The sequence below is a fragment of the Zootoca vivipara genome, chromosome 8 (assembly GCF_963506605.1).
Source record: "Zootoca vivipara chromosome 8, rZooViv1.1, whole genome shotgun sequence".
Lineage (NCBI taxonomy): Eukaryota > Metazoa > Chordata > Lepidosauria > Squamata > Lacertidae > Zootoca > Zootoca vivipara.
The window spans coordinates 18,241,759-18,266,714 of NC_083283.1; positions in this window are offsets into that span (position 1 = coordinate 18,241,759).

The window sequence follows — 24,956 nt, forward strand, 5'->3', positions numbered from 1 at the left end:
GTACAGCGGGGTCTAGCTGTAGGGCAATGGGGGGTCCTGTATATCGTCCCAATGCCCCATCGAAAACCCCTGGAAACTCTTTGCATAGGGCGTCCACGTCCACTTGTAAGCTAGTGCGGTTCACCCCGGTAACGGCTAGCCCCAGAGGTCCAAACCATGCCAGTCCCAGTAAGCTAACGTAGGGGCCCTTAACTACCAGCAAGTCCAATTGTTGCTTTCGCCCTCGATATTGCACCCTGAAGGTCCCCACCCCCATTGTAGGGACCTTACGTTTCTGGAAGTCCCGGAGGGTGAATGGGGCCGGCCTTAGTTTGGGACCCCCATTAGGGCACAGTTCCCTTAATGTTCGGGCCGAGATTATGGATAGAGTTGAACCCGTGTCCAGCTCCATGCGGCATGGGGCTCCCTCTATCTGTACCTCTATATAAATTTTCTCTGTGCTGGGATGGGGCAACTGGAATACCTGGTAGTCCGTGATCTCCGTCGAGTTGCCTTGGTGCATGGTGCCGTGTGACCTGGGGCTCCTGGGTCGGTCATCTGATGCTTGTCGACGGGTGAGTCGAGCCCGACACACCCGGGCGATGTGTCCCAATTTTCTGCACTGCCTGCACTCTGCGTTGCGGAAACGACAGGTCCTCCTCTCGTGGTTCTCCCCGCAGCTTGCACAGTTCCCTCCTTCTCGTCGAGGCTGCTGTGGTGTGTGTGCTGCTTGAGTGCGCCGCTGTACTCGGTGTACTTCCTCCCTGTCAGATTCGGATTCGTCGGTGAGGTCTTCGTGGTAGACCCTCGGTTGGGATGGCGGGGCCGGTCGTGCCTCTTGCGTTGACCTCTCGGCGGCTTCGGTTGCCAGGGCTTCCTCCAGAGCAATCTGGAACGTGAGGTCTTTTTTGGCGTAGAGGCGTCGTTGCAACATCTCGTCCCTCAGGCCACCGACGAGGCGGTCACGAAGCATGTTCTCCAACTCTGAGAAGTTGCATAACCGGGCGGCTTGGCGGAGGGAGGTCACAAACCCAGTTATGGTTTCCCCCGGGGCTTGCCGCTTTGCATAGAAGGCATTTCGGCAAGCTACCACCGAGGGCTGTGGTGAAAAGTGCTCCTTCAGCCGTTCCATTATTGTTTTGTAAGAGACGGTAGCGACATCTCTAGGTGCAAGGAGAGCCCGGGCGATTTCAAACGTCTCCTCTCCACAGACGCTGAAGAATGTCGCCCTCTTCATGGCATCGTTGGTGACTTCTTTCGCTTGCAGGAGGAAGTTGAAACGGGCGGCGTACCCTTCCCAGTCTCCTGATGCTGGTTTGAATGGCAAGAAGCTGCTGTCGGTTGCCATTCTGGGTTCCTTGGGTCCTGGAGCTGAAGCCTGGATGCACGGTGCGATGCAGCGGTGCAGCAGGTGGCGGTGCTGCGGTGCAGTGCGTGGTGGCGGTCAGCTCAGCAGGATCCCACCTTCGTCGCCAGTGAAATATACTCGGAGTCGAGAGTGAATTTCATGCTCTTTATTCAGCTCATATTCATCAAGGAGAAGAAGAGAAGACGAATGGCTCTTTTCCCAAAACCATCTGCTTATATACATTATTTACACAATGGGCCTTGCGTGATTGGCTACTTCAGGGCTACACCTGTGGGCCAATTATATTGTGGATTGACTTCTGCCTGCAGCCTGATTGGCTGCTCCTACAGGCCAATCAGGTAGCAGATTCACTTCTGCCAGCCGCCTGATTGGCTGCTCCAGCAGGCCAATCAGGTTGCGGATTCACTTCCACCTGGAGTTGGATTGGGTAGCTCCCGCTGATTCTGAATCCTATTGTTCTAGGATTCAGCTCAGTACATAACAGGGACCGTCACAAATTGATTACCTATCTCAATTACATTGGTATATCACATCTGCCTCCATTCTCCAAACCTGAATGTTTCAATTTGGATTTGACAGGAGTTTAAATGTTTAAATGTCGAAAGAAGGGAGAGTTTAAAATTCTAAAGCACAACACAAGGAATTCCTAATTAAGAGATTTTCAGAAGCTCTTCCTTTATATAAAAGATGGTCAAAATTTGGATGTTAATGATGATGATGATGATGATGATGATGCAACACTGTTCTCATTGCTTATATTGAGAAAATATCAAAGTTCACTATTGAAGTTTCTCCAATTTCATGGGGTTCCCAGATTAGGACCTGTGAGACCAGAGTTCAAATTCCCACTGACCCATGAAGCTCATGCACTGACCTTGGGCCAGTTGCAGTGCTTTTTTCAGGGGGTACTCAAGAGTATGCAGTACTGGGACCTTTTTTTCTAGAAGAAAAGCACTGTTCACAGGGTTGGTATGAGGATAGAATGGAGAGGAGTAGAACTGTGATTTCCTTACAGTATAAATATTTCCATGTAGACAAAGCATAGGGGCTTTCTGTTAGCCAGAAATAAAGATGCAAGACTAAAGTATGGGATTTAACTTGAGCCACTTTATTAACTACCATGTAAAAACTGAAGAACTTATGAACTGCAAAGGGGATATGAGATCACATGCAAGAAATAATGCCATTTGTCTCTCATGCTCCTAAGCATGACTCCCCTGAGGGGAGTGAAGCTGGTCTTCATTCCAGCTGTTTTGCCCTTCCACATCCCTTCAGGTGCAGAGGGAGACCTTACTGATCCACAGCCTCCTCACAGCCCCACAACTCTAAACAAGTGACACAGCATAACCTCAAAAGTGGCCCATACTCTGCCCCACAGGTCACACAATGCTCTTTGCAAATCTCTGGAATCACCATTTGCCTGAAAAGTGTACTCAGCATTGACGCCCAACTCTTCCCTTTCCCTCACAGACCTGCCATGTGACCAGAACCAATCAAATCAATTATTCAGCTCCCCCTACTAACTGCACCTACCCAGCACTACAATATGGAGTAGGTCATATCCTTCTGGCCAGTCACAGAAAAGGACTAAAAAAATAATCATACTTGGCCCCAACTATGGTGACCAGCTACTCCAGACCCCGCCAAGTGTCCCTATTTTCCAGGGACGTCCCTGATTTAGAGAAGCTGTTCCAATTTCTGATTTATCCTGGAATGTCTCACTTTTCCTTAGGATGTCCCTATTTTCATTTGAGAAATATTGGAGGGCATTCTACTCTCACACTGCATACTGGAGGGCAGTCTGTGTGGCACAGTCAGATGAGAGGGAAGAGGACATAGTTAAGCAAGCCTTCTGAAGCAGCTGCTCTCTCCTTCCTCCTACTGCCAAATATGCCAGGTAAGCACCTGAAACCTTCCCATCCTGCCACAAATGTTCTCTCGCCCAGATGCCTTTTGGAGCCAGACTGAGGGCAATGTTGAGTACAATCGCATTGCTAGTAATGTTGCTGAAGCTATAGAATCAGGATATGATTTATTTTTATTTTTTGTATCTCTCAAAGTTCAGCTGCATTGCAAATTGGATGTCATTTCCCCAGAAGAACTTCTCCAGTCTGGGATGTAAAACAAGAGCTGAAATGTGTGCAATCAGTGCTTAGGTTAACTAGGCTGCTTTTTAAGGCAAATGCGCAAACGTTATTTGATGTTAATCCTTTGCTTTTGACAAAGCTGTCATTGACTGCTGTGTAGACCAGGCCACTGAGCCAAGCAGCTTTTTCTTTTTAATCTGTTTTGTTTTATCCAAGTCTTGGACACCAATCACAGCTCAGTGTGATAAAATAGCTCCCAAACTGTGTAGGCCCTGAATTAACCCACAGAGCAGAGTCCAAGAATTTGAGGCAAGTTATGGATTTATGGATGCTTACCCATCTGTTAAGAGCCCTAAGATCAATTGTGCTTGGAAACTTACTGGTAGATAGTGCCACTCTATCAGTAAAGGTTTGAGAAGGTCTCTGTGTCTAGTCCCACTCAGAAGCAGGGGCACTGTATTCTGAAACAGTTCAGATACAATGCTAAACTATTGTTTGAAGGTAAAGGTAAAGGGACCCCTGACCATTAGGTCCAGTCGTGACCGACTCTGGGGTCGCAGCACTAATCTCGCGTTATTGGCCGAAGGAGCCAGCGTACAGCTTCTGGGTCATGTGGCCAGCATGACAAAGCCACTTCTGGCGAACCAGAGCAGCACACGGAAACGCTTTTTACCTTCCTGCTGTAGCGGTACCTATTTATCTACTTGCACTTTGATGTGCTTTCAAACTGCTAGGTTGGCAGGAGCTGGGACCAAGCAACAGGAGCTCACCCCATCGTGGGGATTCGAACCACCGACCTTCTGATCGGCAAGCCCTAGGCTCTGTGCTTTAACCCACAGCGCCACCCGTGTCCCTCTATTGTTTACTGTTACCCAAACATGCCTCAGGCTCAAACACACTCCCTCCATGCTGGCATGGCAAGAAGGAGATCAGAAGGATCCCAATGTCAAACTTGGGGAATTTTGTTTAGTTTAAATCCTGGTTAGTGTAGCAAGCCTGAATCACAAACCATAATCTGGCCCTGCTTTGTTTGAATTGAACATAATTTCATGTAAGCTCCAGGCACATCTCTGAACACACTTTGTTGGTTCATTCCCCAACATAGCTATTACATAGGTTCTCATTCTTGGCTGCCTTCAAACCACCATCACCCTTTAATTTGATGGTGGTTTGGGATCATGTTTGTAAAACATTATGAAAATATGCACCTTGGTCCCATCTTTGTGTGCCATGGTGGTGCTGGGAAATGCTGGTTAGTTCATTTGCAAAGTGTAATCTGTGGATCCAGAGCATAGAGACAGTGTTTCATAATGGTTAGAGTGCTGGACTACAAACTGGGAGACCAGGGTTTGAATCCCCACTCAGCCATGAAGCTCACTGGGTGACCTTGGGCCAGTTACCATCTCTTAGCCCAGGCATAGGCCAACTCTGCCCTCCAGATGTTTTGGGACTACAATTCCTATCACCCCTGACCACTGGTCCTGTTAGCTAGGAATGATGGAAGTTGTAGTCTGGAGGGCAGACTTGGCCTATGGCTGGTGTACATTATAGCAGCTAGGTGCTTATTACTTTAGGGTGGGTCCTCAATCATGTTTTCCCTTTCACAACACCATTCTATGCATATCTGTGAGATCCAGACAAGACCTATTTCTTCCAACAGGTTTCCCTTTCTGGATCAGAGCTGATTAGCTAAATTTTGTATTTACCAGCATCATCATATGCAAAACAGAAGATAAGCATTGCCGATGAAGGCAGAGTCTTTGCAATCTGATAATTGTCAATTCATGAGACATATGCCTGGCATTCTATCATGAGCTGTTTGCATTTCCAAGAGGTTTTTAATGAGCATTTATTACCAAAGAAAAAAGAATCTGACTTTGGAAAAAAAAAATATTGTAGGGAATAGACGCAGCAACAAAAAACGAGAAGCCATAACATCCCTTCTATTTTCCTTTATTTATCAAGCAGCAGCAGCAACAAAAAACTGTTTTCCTTTCTAGCTTCTCAAATGAAAAATAGTTGAAATTACAGCTGACAAAATTGCACAAAGAGTGTTGATTTAGTCATTATTTAATTACTGTGTTGCCAAATTGGGATGTAATATTACACCCCAAAATCCTATCTGGCTTAGTATTGAGTTAACCATGTAGGGGAACCTAGTTATTCCCCTACAACAGTACAGTGGTACCTCGATTTATGAACTTAACCCATTCTGGAAGTCCGTTCTTAAACCGAAACCATTCTTAAACCGAGGCACACTTTCCCTAATGAGGCCTCCCGTCGCCAGTGCTCTTCCATCTTTCGGATTTCATTCTTACACCAAGGTAAAGTTCTGAAACCAGGGATATGATCTGCTGTAACTTTATGCCAGCTTAATTTGCACCAGCTTCTTGTGCATAGTATAGCTCCCCAAGGCAAGTAGATAAGCAGGATGTGTGAACACCCATTAAGATGTCAAAAATCCTGCCAAATTATGTAGCCAGCCTACAAAGGCAAATCTGTAAAAATCTGCACCTGTCAAAATAGTAATTATGTGGTTTTTTTTAGATATCATAAAATTTATTCATTGATGGATTGCATTCACCTGATGTCAGGACATTTTATTCCACCATTGAACACTCTCACATTTCACAATGAACACAGCTGATGAGGAATATATATGGATGTTTTCAAGGCTGTAATCTTGTTTGAGTTCACAAACAAGGAAGTCATATATTTGTTTCAGTGCCCTGTATTGTAAGACACTCTTTGACTTTGTTAAATTAGAACAGCAGCATAACCTCCAACATTTCTCCAATGAAAATAGGGACATCCTAAGGAAAAGTGGGACATTCCGGGATAAAATCAGAAACCAGGACAGCTTCTCTAATTCAGGGATGTCCCTGGAAAACAGGGACACTTGGAGGGTCTGCAGCACGCAGAGGCTATATAATCGTACCTTGGTTGCCGAACGCCCTGGAACTTGGACATTTTGGCTCCCAAATGATCGAAACCTGGAAGTGACTGTTCCAGTTTTCAAACCTTCTTTTGAAAGCCGAACGTCCACAGATTTGGAAGGTAAAACGCTTTGGAAGTCGAATGGACTTCCGGAACGGATTCCGGAAGGTACGACTGTACTACAGTTTTCTTCAGAGTGTACTGATTCTCTAGATGCATAGGTTAGAAATAATGCAGCCTTATCTGTAGTGTGCTACCTTTCTTCATGCAGGGATTAAAAACAAATAAATATATGGGTCTACTGGACTATACAACCCAGTTGCCACATTCAGTCTGAACCCTGAGAACTTGCTGACTGACACTTTAACCTCATTCTGCACAACTTGCAACATAGTTCCTCTTTTCCAGCTGAGACATTACAGAATATGGCTGCAATCCAAATACATTGATTATGGTGGAATAAGGACAACACCTACACAATGTTTTTCATGTCTGTTGCTATATTCTGCTCTCTCTTTTTTTGCATTTTTTTGTGTTTGTGCGGTTTTAATTTGTTTAGATGTCAATTTTTAATGCTAATTGCATTTACTATTTGTTCTGTAAACTGCCCAGGGTTCCAGTGGGTGTAGGATAGCTTAGAAACCTAATAAATACACAGACAGCGGGTTTTGTTTTTTGTTTTTATATATCTTTTAAAAAGGAAAGAAAAGGGGAGAAAAGCTCCAGTTTTGAAAGATGCAAACTGCGGTACATTTTTTAAAAAGTAGATGTAAAGCCAGAGGCCAATAAAGCTCGTTTCCCTACATATTTGCTTTCTTTAATACTTCCAATATGATTTCTTGTACTTTGTTTACAGCAGATGTTATACCAAACCAAATAGCTCAGTTCTGCCTTTTAATTCCCAGGTTCGGCTGATACAAATGGCAGGATCTTAAGTTTCGCTTTGTGTTTCCTTGTTGTGTGATTCTGCTGTTCAGGGTTTCATCAGGAGTCCAACCATCCTTTCCAGGTACTCTTTTCATGCTTCCTGTTATAGACAACTGCCATGCATACATGCCTAACCCTTGCCAAATAATTTCGACTGTTTCCGAGAATTGTAGATCTCCAGTCCTAAAATACAGGGGTGTGGAAACCTTTCTAAGCATGTGTCCTCTGTCGATTCTGAAAGGGTTACAAGTGTAGAAAGACTTCCTTTTCAAATTAGTTCAGTAGTATACGAGGCAACTCATCCAGAGAGGCACTGTTTGCTGTTGCAGTAACAGGTAACTTTCTGTATTTTACTTTTTTGGGGGTATTTTTAGCCTCTTATTGGGCATAGCCTTCACAAGGTCAGCAGCACAGCTGAAGCAGGATATATTATAATACATTAATCAGCAAATCACAATGCAAAAATTGTAAGATGGCAGGTAAGAGATGTAGGCTTCACCCATACCATCAACTGCCCCATAAAACAGATTAAGATATTTTATAATCTCAAAGAACCAGCAGGTTGTAGTTACTATTATGACTATTAATAATTTCACTTATTACCTCTCTTCACCCAAAGGTTGCTGGCCAGGTCACAACCATTTAAAATGCAACATTGAGAACAGTTTAAAAAGAATTACAATGACAAAAAAATGCATCTCAGGTGTCGAAAGAAAAGTGGCACATTTTCGGCATTTGCCAAAAATTGTATTGTGAAGGTGCCATATACAGTGGTACCTCAGTTTAAGTACACAATTGGTTCCAGAAGTCTGAACTTAACCTGAAGCGTACTTAACCTGAAGCAAATTTTCCCATTGAAAGTAATGGAAAGTGGATTAATCCGTTCCAGACGGTCTGTGGCGTACTTAAACTGAAGCGTACTTAACTTGAAGCGAACTTTCCCATTGAAGGTAATGGAAAGTGGATTAATCCGTTCCAGACGGTCTGTGGCGTACTTAAACTGAAGCGTACTTAACTTGAAGCGAACTTTCTCATTGAAGGTAATGGAAAGTGGATTAATCCGTTCCAGACGGGTCCACGGAGTACTCAACTTGAAGCGTACTTAACCTGAAGTATAAGTGTAATTGGTTCCGGAAGTCTGTACTTAACCTGATGCATACTTAACCTGAAGCAAACTTTCCCATTGAAAGTAATGGAAAGTGGATTAATCCTTTCCAGACGGGTCCGTGGAGTACTTAAACTGAAAGTACTCAAACCGAAGCGTACTTAAACCGAGGTGTGACTGTATACCTCTGCAGGGGGTAGAGATGGAACGACCTGTCAATTTTGGTTTTCTCTGTTTCTTATTTTTCTAATCTTTAGTTCTCCATGTTTTGCTCTTCATAGGTAAAGTGAGAATTGGGTCTTGCTGTCATTGATTGAAACTGCACTTCATTCTATGTACAAGTTACCTCCCCCCTTCCTCCCCCCCCCTCTCACACACAAACACGAGCAAGCAAGTAGTTGGAGCAACATCCTCTGCTCATGTCACCCTACTGACACTCAGAGGAATCAGAGGAAGAGAGCAAATAAAGGGACTGTAGTGACAATTTGATCAGGGTGGGGTATGCACATATTTCACAAGTGTTTTTCAAACTTGCGGCTGTTCCTCAGATTTCTTCACTGTTGCTCAGAATTCCTGGTTCCAATCCAAAATAAGCCTCAGGGAGTTTGCTCATGCCTAGATATAATTAGTTTTATTTATGCATTTTTCCTTGTTTACTTGGAATTGTGATCAAAATGCACATCTAATAAAGCAGGGTCCCCAAACTAAGGCCCGGGGGCCGGATGCGGCCCAATCACTTTCTAAATCTGGCCCGCAGATGGTCTGGAAATCAGCATGTTTTTACATGAGTAGAATGTGTCTTTTTATTTAAAATGCATCTCTGGGTTATTTGTGGGGCCTGCCTGGTGTTTTAACATGAGTAGAATGTGTCCTTTTATTTAAAATGCATCTCTGGGTTATTTGTGGGGCATAGGAATTCGTTCATTATTATTTTTTCAAAATATAGTCCGGCCCCCCACAAGGTCTGAGGGACAGTGGACCGGCCCCTGGCTGAAAAAGTTTGCTGACCCCTAAAGCAACCTTCCAATATATAGGATGGTCTCTTTTTAAGTCATGCAGTGATCACACCTACTGCACTGAGGTTAAATAACAAAAGCAGCAAACCCAGTTGTGTTTAAGTATTGTGTCAATGCATGCTACACACACACACACACACACACACACACACACACACACACACACACGAGAGAGAGAGAGAGAGAGAGAGAGAGAGAGAGAGAGAGAGAGAGAGAGAGAGAGAGACTATGTATCTGCATTTGAATGACATACTAATTCAATTTCGAAAGCAACAATTGCTGCAGTTTGAAATATGTGTGCCTGAATATCTAGGGGGAATCTTCCTAAGCTGGAATTTACAGCATTTCTCTCTCTCTCTCCAGAAATGTCCTTTGTTGTAGATATTACATCTAAGAATATCACTTTACCTGTCAGCAGTATGAAATATACTCTATTCTTGTCCTATGCAGTAGGTCAAAATCAAATCCCAGCTCTGCCGGCTGCAGCTAAAGAACAGAACTGGGCAACTGAAGGATAAGTTGATACCTCGGTGCGCAGGGGACCTCTCTTTCTTGCAGTGAACTCAGAACACTTGACACTTCAGAAGAAAATATCACTAAATGACCCCCCCCCCTTTTTTGATAATTGTCATTTGGATCAAAGCCAAGAGAGTCACATTTAATATGTGAGGTTCTTTGCTCCTTAAACTCTGTATGAATTGTGTCAATCTTTGATTTCACTTTTTAAATAGGCACACATACATTTCCCACCCCCTTTAAGGATTTATTTTTCTTTGCAGCTGCAACTACAAAACGGAAATAAGATCAGCAAAAATCCACATGCAGAGTGTTATGTAACAACAGAGTGCTTTGTGTTTAGGATACACTTGGATTTAAATTGAGTTTTTAGTAGGGATGATTGAGGAACTTAATTGTTGCAAAGGCCACTTTAAAAATGTACTGATCTGCACATCTCAGGGTAATGTGATGGTTCTATCTTTGTTATCTATAGTCTTTCACACTTCCTGGATGTTTTGATGGACTTTGTGGGCTTTAAAAAGCATAAAACACATTTTAAAATGGGCATTTCTTTTTGAAGAGAGAAAAATGCATTTAGAGAAAGATCCTACTGGGTCAAGGGAGGGGGCTTAATTGGGGGCTGTGCCCCCCCTTATTTCAGCAACACACACACACACACACACACACACACACACACACGGTCATTGGTTCCAATGTGAAGAAAAACCAGTACATCAACTACAGCACTGGTGTACTTTTCCACATCAGGGGGAACAGGAGATCCCTGATTCCAGCAGATTCATCTCTCCAATTCCTGACACCTTACCCCCTCAGAATGCCTCTTCCCCTCTTTCCACTATTGGAATATGACAGCAGAAAGAGGACAGCCACCAGGATTTCCATGGCTGCAGGAAGGAGGCCTCCATGGTTGATGCTTCTGCAAAATCTGATGCTCTCCCAGAAACTGCAGGATTGCACCCCTAAAAATATGTGTTTTAATATGCATTGTTGTGCAGATTTATTATTATCATTATCATTCCAGATTGATGCAGAGCTGGGATTGGAAGGACTGATGGGTGGTAACCCAGCACGTTCTAATACACCACCAGAGCTCTTGTGGGAGAGACAGGCTGCCTAGTTACTGCTGCCACTGTCAGAAGCATCTATTGCAGACCCTTAACTTTTAGGAAAATAGGTGTTGCTACTGAGGGTAAGGCAGCTTCCTGTGTTCCTACCAAACTTTCTTTGAGTTTATTAAGCAGCTTGGACATAGGCCCCAGAGAACTGCTGCCATAAGGCCTTGCAGAACACATCCACTTCCTCTTGACTCCTCTGCGCTCCAAAGGCAAAGCAAACAATGATCAGTAGCTTGAGAAAGAATATAGTAACGCAAAACACAAGCAGTTGATCTTTTACAAATTGAATTTCTACAGGGAACCTGACTCCTTAATTAGTACACCAGGAGGGACAGAGCCAATAGTGAGCTTGATACTCCTGTTGAACGAGGTGGATATCAATGATGTCTCTCTTTGGTGACATTTTCCTAGTTTTGCCACTTAGATATTACAGATATGTGTGTGTGCTTAAATATATATATAAAATCACTACACAAACAATAGAGCAACAGAGACACCTACAGGAGCTTCCATAGTATTTGGGGAAAATCTGTTGATCAAAGTAAGAGCTTAGTTGTGCCGAGCTTCCTGTGACATATTCTTCTGAATTATCATCAGCTGTCACAACTGCCTAGAAAATAATAATTGGACAGTCAATGGATCTCACATTGTGATATGTGGCGCACTGCAGAATGCTGTCAGTAGTTAGTTCCCATAATAAGTTAGGATTAAAAACACATATTAAGCATGCATACATACATTAGCCAAATAGTGCCATTTAGGTCCGATGGTCTGCCTGCTGCTAACACCAGAGACCAAAAAAAGAGGCAAGACAAAGACCAATGATGAATCAATGTTATATATTTCTGGTATCATATGCAATGTCTGCAAAAATATAAGCCAGGCATAGGCTAACTCGGCCCTCCAGATGTTTTGGGACTACAACTCCCAGCATCCCTGACCACTGGCCCTGTTAGCTAGGGATGATGGGAGTTGTAGTCCCAAAACATCTGGAGGGCTGAGTTTGCCTATGCCTGGTGCAGGCACTTGTGAGGTGGATAAACCAATGGTCTGATTTGGTGTAAGGCAGATCCCCATGTTCAGTTTATACACAGTGTATTCTCAGGGCAGTCTCGAGCAGGTCGCGCGCCCTGGCACTGAGGGGCAGAGATCGCTCCGGTGCCCTCGCCCTCGCAGGGCACAGCATGGCTTCCGTGTGGCTTTGCCGCGCCGCGCCCTGCCTACCGGCCTGGCGCCCTGGCGTCCCGCGCCACTGGGACTCTACCTAGAGCCGGCCCTGTGTATTCTGGATGGACATACAGGAACAGGAAGTGCCATCGCAGTGGGGTTAGACCATTACTCCATCTAGCCCAATGGTGGACCTTCTCCCTACAGGCAGGAGTCTCCTAGACTTGCTACCTGATATTCTCAAATTGCAGGGGATCTACAAGAGTTGCAACTACTTCCCTTTTTGACTACTGTCTTCTAACTGCTATTTTTAGACATGTGCAAGAAGCCATAGTTTGGCTTCAATGGGGACGTAGGGGTAGGGGTAGATGGATCCATCAATTTCCGCTTCTCTCGATTCCTCTTTTCCCAGAATAGATTTCAGTACAGATTTCACATTTCCACATCAGCTTGCTTTTTTAATTTTTTAAAAAAGAAAAGCCCTTAAGGAAATTCGACAGTATTTTACTGCAGGTTTGTCTTCATCTTTGCATGCAATGCTAGCCAATATATAATTTTCATAATAATTTTTGTATGTTATTATTATTATTATTTACAAATACGGCATTTTCATGCACACTTTCCCCAGTGTGGTATAGTTGCTGAACTACAAATTTGGAAACCAGGGTTCAAATCCCCACTTAGCCATGAAGCTGACTGGGTGACCTCAGTTTATTCACTGTCTCTTAGCCTAACACATACCACAAAGAAGTCTGGCAAGTGGCACACAGGAAATAGCTCAGATTATTTCCAATCTATTTTTCTAACTCATTCTTACCTTGTAGATTGAGCATTTCTACCCCCCAGGACTTGAATTTTCAAGCCCAGAAATACTCATACTAGTGTGGTATAGTGGTTAGGGCTGGGACCTGGGATACCAGGGTTCTTATCCTCACTCAGCCATAAAGATCACTGAGTGACTTGGGGCCCAATCACTCACTCTCAGCCTCATCTGCCTTACAGGACTGTTGTGATGATAAAATTGGCAGAGATAATCATGTAAACCACTTTGAACACTTAAGAGGAATACAGCCGTACCTTGGAAGTCGAACAGCTTAGTTCACGAACGTTTTGGCTCCCGAACGTCATAAACCCGGAAGTGACTGCTCCGGTTTGTGAACTCTTTTTGGAAGCCAAATGTCCGACGGGGCTTCTGCGGCTTCCGATTGGCTGCAAGAGCTTCCTGCAGCCTACCAGAAGCCACGCTTTGGTTTTGGAAGTGAAATGGACTTCCAGAATGGATTCTGTTTGACTTCCAAAGTACGACTGTAGTGAGATATAAATGAAATAAAAATAATAATTAAAAATACATTTTCTGTACACTTTTTTGGGGTGGTGAAGCACTTTTTGCAAAATTTGGGTGCATGTGTTTGTGTGTTGGGGGGGGGGGTGTTCTATTGTGCAAGTGGAATAGAACAAGTTACTGCAGTAACTTATTTCTTCAATCTCTTTCTCTATAGGCTTACGCTGAAGTAGTCCCAATCATGTCATGGAGTGCTTGCCTGGATAAAAGGATTTCTATGAGTCCCTTCATAAATCTGATCATGGGTGACAAGTTTTGGTTCTGTATCCATTATAAGTGCAGTTCCCCTGAATATTTCAAGATGAAACAATAGTGTCTCCATTTTCAAATGCATAAAGGTAAAGGTAAAGGGGCCCCTGACCATCAGGTCCAGTCATGTCCGACTCTGGGGTTGCGGCGTTCATCTCGCTCTATAGGCCGACAGCTTCCGGGTCATGTGGCCAGCATGACAAAGCTGCTTCTGGTGAACCAGAGCAGCACACGGAAACGCCGTTTACCTTCCTGCCAGAGCGGTCCCTATTTATCTACTTGCACTTTGATGTGCTTTCGAACTGCTAGGTGGGCAGGAGCTGGAACTGAGCAACGGGAGCTCACCCCATTGCAGGGATTCGAACCACCGATCTTCTGATCGACAAGCCCTAGATTATGTGGTTTAACCCACAGCGCCACCATGTTGTTGTTGTTTAGTCGTTTAGTCGTGTCCGACTCTTCGTAACCCCATGGACCATAGCACGCCAGGCACTCCTGTCTTCCACTGCCTCCCGCAGTTTGGTCAAACTCATGTTCGTAGCTTCGAGAACACTGTCCAACCATCTTGTCCTCTGTCGTCCCCTTCTCCTAGTGCCCTCAATCTTTCCCAACATCAGGGTCTTTTCCAAGGATTCTTCTCTTCTCATGAGGTGGCCAAAGTATTGGAGCCTCAGCTTCACGATCTGTCCTTCCAGGGAGCACTCAGGGCTGATTTCCTTAAGAATGGATAGGTTTGATCTTCTTGCAGTCCATGGGACTCTCAAGAGTCTCCTCCAGCACCATAATTCAAAAGCATCAATTCTTCGGCGATCAGCCTTCTTTATGGTCCAGCTCTCACTTCCATACATCACTACTGGGAAAACCATAGCTTTAACTATACGGACCTTTGTCGGCAAGGTGATGTCTCTGCTTTTTAAGATGCTGTCTAGGTTTGTCATTGCTTTTCTCCCAAGAAGCAGGCGTCTTTTAATTTCGTGACTGCTGTCACCATCTGCAGTGATCAAGGAGCCCAAGAAAGTAAAATCTCTCACTGCCTCCATTTCTTCCCCTTCTATTTGCCAGGAGGTGATGGGACCAGTGGCCATGATCTTGGTTTTTTTGATGTTGAGCTTCAGACCATATTTTGCGCTCTCCTCTCTCACCCTCATTAAAAGGTTCTTTAATTCCTCCTCACTTTCTGCCATCAAGGTTGTGTCATCTGCATATCTGAGGTTGTTGATATTTCTTCCGGCAATCTTAATTCCAGCTTGGGATTCATCTAGTCCAGCATTTCGCATGATGAATTCTGCATATAAGTTAAATAAGCAGGGAGGCAATATACAACCTTGTCGTACTCCTTTCCCAATTTTGAACCAATCAGTTGTTCCATATCCAGTTCTAACTGTAGCTTCTTGTCCCACATAGATTTCTCAGGAGACAGATGAGGTGATCAGGCACTCCCATTTCTGGCCATTGCTGAGTCTTCCAAACTTGCTGGCATATTGGGTGTAGCACCTTAACAGCATCATCTTTTAAAATTTTAAATAGTTCAGCTGGAATATCATCACTTCCACTGGCCTTGTTATTAGCAGTGCTTTCTAAGGCCCATTTGACTTCACTCTCCAAGATGTCTGGCTCAAGGTCAGCAACCACACTACCTGGGGTGTACAAGACCTCCATATTGTTACTCATATTGTTACTCATTTCTTAACTTAGATGTATTTTTATTTTTTTAGTTGCTCTTGTACCAAAAATCTCAGGGTGCCTCAATTTTTAAAAGGAAAGAAAAACAACAGAGTGCCGCTATTTACTGAAAATGTTAAGATCCGACTGCATCTGAAACAAATTAGTAGCTTGAAAGAGGTGTTCCATGGAGGGCTTTCTTGCCACTCTGTGGCACCATTAGACTGGAAGTAAAGATTTTCCGTGCAGAAAAATGATGCAGTAGCACTGGGATGCATAAGTGTCCCGATGCAACATGTCCTGGACAAGGGATGAGTGAAAGTTACCTCTCAAAATGCTATGTGCATGCTGTTTGCAGGTGGAAAAATGGGGAGGGGGAGGAATATTTTACTAAATATTCAGGAGGAGGGGGGGAATCCAACATAAGAGAGGAAGCTCAAAACAGAAAATCTCTTTAGATAATGCTGAATGACAGCACATTTTTAGTTCAAGCTGGTTGATAAAGGAAACAGTGGGCTGAAAGAGAAGGTCTGGTAGGAGTATGGCAAGGGAACAATTTTCTCTACCAACAATTTTCAAACATATTAGATTTGATCCATTGTTAGACTTGAAATTCTCTTCTCTGTTCATGCATGGGTAAGTTCAGGGTTTCTGCATTAAATCACACTGTTATGAACAGTTTAAAACAATTTACAATGATAGAAACACACCTTTGTATATATTTCAAGTGTCAAAAGTGAGGGTAAAATATGTGTCTTTAGCATCCACTGGAATTCATATAATGAAGGTGCCAGATATAACTCTGTGAGGGGGGAGTTCTACAACTTAGGGACTGCCACACAGAGAATGCCATCTGCTGAACTATCACCAGGATGGGGGAACTACCAAGGGGCTCCCCTCTGGTGGTCTGTAGGGAAGGAGGTGGTCTTTTAGATATTTGGGGGTTAAGCCATTTAGGCACTCCTGTGATGATCTTAAATTGGGTCTATAAAGCAAACTGGCAACTAATGCAGTTGTTTTAAAAGCAGGGCTGTGTGCGATTGAAACAGAACCCCAGCCAGAAATCTGGCTGCTGCATTTTGGACCACTTTAAGTTTGTGGGTCAATATTAAGAGCAGCCCTATGGAAAGCAAATTGGAGTAATACAATATGGAAGTTACCAGAGCATGGTGTACCGTGGTCAAGTCATCTCTGCTCAAAAGGGACCGTAGCTGGTAAACCAACTGGAGCTGAAAAAAAATGCACTTATACCCACCAAGGCCACTTGAGACCTGAGTGACAGTGTTGAATCCTGGGGCATTCCAACCTGTGGACTTGTTCCTTCCAGAGGAGTTCAACCCTATCCAGTATAGCTCCCATCAACACTATATAGCATGGCTAATGGTAGGGGATTATGGCAGTTGTAATCCAACAACATCTGGAATCCTCCAGGACAGCTAACCCTGGCTCTGAGACATCTTGGTGAAGGAAACATGAGGTGATGATTCACTGCCCCGCCCCCACTGCAATTTGGGATTCTTTTACACCAGGGCAACCAATGTCATACCCTCCAGATGTTGCTGGACTACAAATCCCATCAGTTCCAGTCAGCATGGCCAATTGTCAACCATCCAACATCTGGATAGCACCACTTTGGCAAATGTATTAGGCAAATGTAAATTCTCCTCCTTAAAATTTCTCGAGAGCAAGCTCAAAATAGTCTTGCTGCTTTATACAAGCCAGTCAAACTATCCAATATGGAAACTTGTTTTTGCATATGAATTAAATCTTCATGGTACTTTTAGGGTGAACTTAAGGGGAGGAGTTGGTTTCAGTGCCTCTTCTGTTTGCTTGCAGCCATCACCAAGGAGATCAAGTCAATGTGATGTTTCGTGTAAAGGTAGCACACACAGAGCATCTGTAATTCCAATTTTATCTTGTATATACACAATAGGATAAAAAAAACTGGCTGGCTGTCATCTATTTAACTGCTTGCTAACCCTCCAGAAATACTCTGTCAGCTCAGGGGAAAGGGTCAGTTGTGGAGTATTGACAATCAACACAGCTTCATGTGGGAAGTGGAAAGTTCCTTTTCCTGGGGAGATGTTGTGTATTCTTGATGAGTTGGGACACTGATGTGCAAGGGTCTAAAACTTCAGGAGCCAAGCAGGCTGAACTGCATTGATTAGAAAAATAATAATCAGCCAGACATCTAACTTCAAGGTTCTAATTCAGTTTGTTACAATGATTCTAGCCTCAGTTAAAACTAACTTAGACAGCCTTTTCCACCATTGTTATGGGATAAGTGTAATGTCTGATCATAAACTTGCCTGGGGATCAGAAAGCAGCTCCTGGTTGGTATATACACTTCATCAGATTTTGTGGCGTAGCTTCAGTATGCAAAAGGTGTGCACAGAAATGGGTGGGGTACAAATAATAAATTAAAATATATACCATTTTTTGTTGAAGATGTGTCCAAAATGCTTATTTAACAGGTGAATGCATTGAAAGGCATTGGAAAGTGTGTATTTTATACAAATAGTGCATACAAAATGTGTACAATTTAAATGCAGGCTTTCCATGTGATCTTTTAGAAAATCCACACATAATAATAATACTAATAATAATTTATAATTTTGCCCCTCCCATCTGGCTGGGTTTCCCCAGCCACTCTGGGCGGCTTCCAACACATGATAGGATGGGATTCAATCATCATGAATGATTGAAATGAGCTGGAATTAGGCTTTTCAGTTCATCTCTAGATATTGCTTCAACTTGAAATTAAAGCCCTATTCAGTCATAGGAACTTTGCAGTGTGGAGTGTTCCTGTTCAGAATCCCAGCCTTTTATCAATGCACTTCCTACCATTCCATACTGCACTACAATATGTAACATGTAGCATTTGAATAAGTGGCGTTTGTTAATTAATTTTTACATGCTGGCCAGTAATCCCACAGCAATTGCTAGTGTCCAAAGGAAGAAAACCTTTCCCCTCCACAGCCCCAGCACTCATAGCACTACTAGTTCTTAACAAGCACTTTCGATAACAGAAACTAAGCATTCCAAGAACAAAAATAATAACAGCACTCAGCATGACATCTTGATAAAGACATATACTGCTGTCCTGTTCTGGATTTTGTGAAGATATCACAAACTGAGGGAAACTTCATGCTCAAAATTACACAATAGCTACAAATCCAATTCGCGTCTCCAAATGGATCAACTTGTAATTCTCCAAAATCCCGAGGTCAAGGCTTGACACCTCTATTGCCATCTCAGCTTTTACATTCTAAAAGGCTCTCTCAGCTTTCTGCAGCAGCATCTCTTCATGAAAGTGAATGAGGTTTTCTGAGCCTCCCATTATTTTACCACCAGTAGTCTACCCAATCTCATAGAATCATAGAGCTGGAAGGGACCCCAAGGGTCATGTAGTCCAACCCCCTGCAATGCAGCTCCTAGCCTTGCCTTGTTTTGCCACTGATAATGCAGAGAAGTTACGAATGGGACAGTTCTCAGTTCTAATCCCCCAAAATATGGAAAGAATGAAAACTTGGTGGCAGAGCAATTGGTGAGGAACATTCAGAATGGACTTAATCTGGTCTTTCCAATTCCCCCCCCCCCCGAGAACTGAACTTTTTTTGTATTTCTTGACATTTTTCTGCAAATGCAAAGCCCATTCTGAATCAAGACGGGTAGAGTTTTCTGATCTTGAAGTAAGAGCAAAAAGTGGCCTGATTAGGAAGCAGATTGAAGAATTCAGTCCCTTCCCTTCTCAATGTGCTGACCCTACCTATGCTGGCAACAGGACAGGTCCTACAATAAGATGGGAAATGCTTTAGCATAGGGAGCCACAGTTAAGCACTGTGCCCGAAGTTAGGCTGCTGCTGTCAGGTGCAGTGGAGGTTGCTAACCAATTGCCAATGTTGTAGGAAACGTCAGCTGCCAGTCTGGTTGTTCTTTGTACATGGAATGGGAATGAGTTTGCCATCTCATCCCTTGCCTGCAGTAGAAAAGTGCCTCAGGTTTTCTGTCTGATAAAGCAGAAGTTCCTTCCTGAAATACATGACTAATCTCCTCTGGACTGTTCCAGGAGCCAGCAGCCCAAGGCTTTCGAACGTCAGCTAAGAATAGTTTTTACTGCTTTTGCTTTGTGTTGAGAAGGGGCCAGAGTTCAATTTTCCAGCATACATCTTGCATGCAGAATATTTTAATGCCTGAAACCTACAGTTACAAAAACTGTCAAGTAGCAGAATTAGGAAATACCTGTTGAACACTGAAAGGAAGTATCCCAAAGGTGCTTGAAAATATCATGAATATAGTTGTTGTTGTTTAGTCGTGTCCTACTCTTCGTGACCCCATGGACCATAGCACGTCAGGCACTCCTGTCTTCCACTGCCTCCCACAGTTTGGTCAAACTCATGTTCGTAGCTTCGAGAACACTGTCCAATCATCTCATCCTCTGTCGTCCCCTTCTCCTAGTGCCCTCAATCTTTCCCAACATCAGGGTCTTTTCCAGGGAGTCTTCTCTTCTCATGAGGTGGCCAAAGTATTGGAGCCTCAGCTTCACGATCTGTCCTTCCAGTGAGCACTCAGGGCTGATTTCCTTCAGAATGGATAGGTTTGATCTTCTTGCAGTCCATGGGACTCTCAAGAGTCTCCTCCAGCACCATAATTCAAAAGCATCAATTCTTCGGCGATCAGCCTTCTTGATGGTCCAGCTCTCACTTCCATACATCACTACTGAGAAAACCATAGCTTTAACTATACGGACCTTTGTAGGCAAGGTGATGTCTCTGCTTTTTAAGATGCTGTCTATGTTTGTCATTGCTTTTCTCCCAAGAAGGAGGCATCTTTTAATTTTGTGACTGCTGTCACCATCTGCAGTGATACAGGGAGCACTGCCTACAGCCTGTGAGACCAGCAAGGGAGGAGGGGCCAGCAGAGGTTTCTAGCGGGGAAACAGCAGAGGGGCATCCTTTCAAATTCACCCCGGAACTGAGGTGATCAGTGGCTTGCAAACGCAGGGGACGGAGATTTGGGGTCCCCAAACTACTCTGCTGGGGGAGGAGCCGAAAAGTGCCATTGGGAGAATCTGATGATACTGAGTAGACATGTTTTCATGAAGCTCTTGCACTGTAAATAATATTCACAATAAAAGTCTTAAAGACAAGATGATTTGAAGTGTCATTGCTCCAGGGTAGCCAGCAACACCTCTGACAGGTATCTTTAAATGTTGTAAGGTGCCTTGAATCCTATCTTGGGAGAGAGGCAGGATAACTCAGACTGAAATTCTCAGGTGTCAAAAAAGGTTATTTATGTATGCTACTACAGCGGCCTATGTTTTGTTAGCCCAAAAATGGAAAACGAGTGAGGTCCCAACTAAAGAAGAATGGCAACTTAGGTTGACAGAATATGTGCAACTCGCAGACTTAACAGACAGAATAAGAGAACAAGAAGAGCATACGTTTAAAGAAGATTGAAAAACATTTATTGAATATATGGGAAATAATTGTGTACAGCTGAAAACACTGGCAGCATTAAGATAAATTCAACAGTGTAAATAGGTTTTGATGGATGCAATAATCAAATACTGAATGGTATAGTTTTTGTAAAATATGCAGGGATTTATGATATGTAAAATGAACCATGGAAAGTGAAGAAGGGAAGTCATTGATATCTTAAAGATGTAAAATGAGTATTTTAAAATGTAAAACAGAAAACTTAATAAAAATTATATAAATATAAAAAGAGAAAGGCAGGATAATAACAATAACAATAATACAATTTCCCCAGTTAAATCAGGTTTAAATGGTCTGGTATAATCTGGTATAAGGCATTTTATTATGTTCCTAATATCCCCCATTATTGAAAGGGCTGGAGTTTGGTGGTAGAGCATATGCTTTGCATACAGAAAGCTCCAAGTTCAGCATTTTCAGGTATGGATGGGAAGCACTTGTATCTGAAACCCAGGGCAGCCACTACCAGTCCATGTAGATAATACTGAGATAGAAGAATCAAGGGTCTGACTCTGTTGAAGGTAGCTTCCTGAGTTTCTGAGCCAGGGGGAAGGTGGGTAAAAGGGGTGGGGAATATAGATGGAGAAAATAAGATCATGATAAAAGAAGTGGACGTGGAGAAAGCAGTGGCCAAGTAAAATAACTGTGGAACAAAGGTGGCTCATATCTTGTTCACCCACATAGCCACAAACCATCTCCATCACATTGTTGCCAGTGCTTTAATGAAGGTGGTGGTGGGAACACTCCACACATTGACACATAAATAGGCAGAGATGTTTAAACAAACCGTCAAGGCAGGCAGGGAGGCAAATGAAAATGTTAATGGATTTGCCTAGTTTCCTCACTTTGGCATCAAGAGGAAATGGTTCATGCTGGCACCAGGATGCTTCACCTAGGCAGAGGTGTCCTGCTGCAACTGCTAGACTTCCACAGCTAATAGGAACCTCTTTTTCCATGTCTTATGCCACAAAATCATTGTAACTTGTCACCAAAGTGCCGTGCTCCAGTGACAAATGCATAGCTCTTGGCCCTGGATCTGTGCGTCCAGCATTTGAAAAAAATGCTGTCACCTTTGGCACTGCTGATCGCCCGTTTGAAGGATCCCTGCACCTGTGTCCACTTTCTCTCTCTTCCTCCCTGCCATGAGAGGGAGGAAAAGGGAGAGCTTGGATTTGTATTCCTCCTGCTTCCGAAGAGGTGATTAGCAGTGTAAGAGCCTACCATGTAGAGATGGGATAAGCAGCTAATTAAATCCTCTTTTGGTCTTACTGCGACTCATCGTTTTCCATTCCATCATCTTCCATCCCATTTCATCCCACCGAATACATTCTTTACTTGTTTTGTTTGTGCACTGTCTCTCCCCCCCCCCCATTTTCAATGCTTCTTTTGGGTGCACTTTCCAGTACAATACAAATTTTATATGTATCTTTTATCAAAAATGGCTGCTTACCCACTCTGGCAGTGGGTGACGTTTGTGGCCCAGTGTGCACCTGGCCCGCAATTGCCTTGCCAACCGTCGCTCTGCTCCCCAGGCCATTGCGGAGCCTGCTGGGTTCTCGCCTAACCCAGATTCAATTTTTGGCCTATCTGCGGCAGCCTGGGGAGCAGGGCAACTGGAGTGGACCGAGTTGGGGCAGGCTTCACTCCGGTCCACTCCTGGGATGTAAAAGGGGGCCAGAGCTGCCACCAGCAACACAGTCAGTCCCAGAGTGTCAAAGAACAGTGTCGAGGGACAGCATCAGAAGAGAGGGAGAGGATCGTCATTGGATCACCGGCTTCTTGAGCAGGGTGGTGGCAAGGCACGGCTTCCCCGAGTGGAGTTTTGGAGCCAGTTGAGCCCTACAAAGAGCTAAAGGTGTTGGATCGGATTAGCCACCCACGCACTGTGGAATGTTGCAGGCGCAGGCACCATTAGGGTGAGTTCCGCTCCCTGTTTTTGCTGTAATGGATCAGCTGTGCAGAGATGTCTACTGAAGAGCACCCAGGTGATTGTTCGCAGCTGCCAGTATACCCGGTTTGCTCAATAGCCCTGCACGCATGTGGCCAGTGCCATTTTGTGTGCACGCAGCCACATTCAGCACCTCAGTGGATCTCGGGTGTGTGTGTGTTCTTAACCAGAACTTCTATGCATTGCTTGGATGTGCCTTCTGCTAGCTTGGGAACAACTTTCTTCCAAAAATTGCACAACAAACGCAACATTGATGAGAATAAAAAGAAATGGAAACAATAGAGTAAGTGCAGATGTAATTAGTATTATATCAGGATGTGGATATTGTGCCCTTTGCTTTTGCACTGATCACCTTGCCTAAAACTGTTCCTCGATCAATTTCTGTAATCTCTTGGCCACACAGAAGTGTGAACATTCAAAAGCTGAGGTGCTTTTCTGTCAGTGACAAGCTCAGACAAGCTTTTTGGTTTTTCTTTTCTTTTCACAGTGGGCACTAAAGCCTCTCTCAGCTCTGCAAGCCATGATAACCAGTCACACCTATTTCAGTGGCTTACTTGGTTGCATGACTAGAAGAGTGTAACAGGCTTAACCACATCTCTCTACAGCGGCTTCAAAAAGCCTTTCCTTCATCTTCTAAGGCTGCTAACGCTCATGATTCCACACTCCCTCAAAGGAACTGATGATCTTGAATAGCACCAGTAGTTCTAGAATAATGGATACCAAGTCTTGCTTCCACTTTCAGATGCTGAGTTACAAAATAACCTGCCATTGTCTAGAATAATGGGATCATCCATTCATGTCCCTATTTTATTTTCTAGCATTTCCACATTACATTTGGTACACACAAAATGCATTTTTTGGACAGCCCATTTAGTTTTAACTTTGAAAAGTTGCTTCTATGCCCCCATTTTGCATTCTTGAATTAAAGCATCACCGAAGACCACTGCTGTGCCAAAACCTGTCCTTCAGTTTCTTGAACATTTTTTTTCCTCTGAGAAAAAGAGGCTACCATTTTTTCTACCTCATCCTCAAAGTACTTTTAAGTTTCAATCAGTGCAGACTGCTGCGCTTACTTTATCATTTGGAGATAGCCAAATGTAGTCCATGTGTCTTTCCGATGCTTTGAAACATGGGCAACTTGAAAGACTGCATAGTTCAGTCCACTTGTGAGATGGTTTGTAGAATGAAGGAAAGGATCCTCCCAGACAATTCCCAGCTACCCAAAAAGAAAAGTGAGCACATTAAAAACTCTGCACCCGGGGGTGGCCATGCATGAGGCAAGGTGAAGCCATTTGCCTCAGGAAATGGATACAACCCCCCCTGCCCTGCCCCCACCATTGCACCACTGCCAGCCCTGCCAGGGCTTCCCCTCTGCCACCAACACAGCTCTATTGCCTGCTGCTCCCATGCTGCTGGCACTGCAGGTTGTAGAGATAGGGCTGGCAGCAGTGGGGGTGCAACAGTAGGGGCAGGAAAAAGTTCAATTCCATTCACATTTGACGAGAAATTCAAATTCACACTTTTCTAATCAACATGTAAAACCGAATGTCACCATCCTTTGAAATTTGCACTTCCCTGAATTTTCAGTGTCATTCTCTAGCCAAGTAATACCTTCTGTAATGTGTATACCAGGGTTGGATGTGCGTATCAATGCATATTTTAGTGGAAAGAGCATAGAAAAATGCATTGGGGAAAATTTATTTGCGAAACTGTATATTGGGGAGGGGGAATGCTCAGAAAACTGATTATATTAGGAGAACAGTCATGAGAACTGTCCCCCCCCCCAAAAAAAAGATCATGAAGTGTTGTAGAAGATTGGGGAAACTGAGAAAAACTAAAACTGACCTATTCGCTCAGCCCTACTCCCGATACCCCTAACATACCTCGCCCACAATTATGGTGCTAGTAGGGATTAGATGCTGGAAAGACTCCTTACTCAGCATCCAGGGGATATTTATTAGCCCAAGAGCCCAGAATGGAAAGGTGATGGGCTTGGCATCCACCCAGATCTGCTTTATATTTAATCTGGCCCTGTTTGT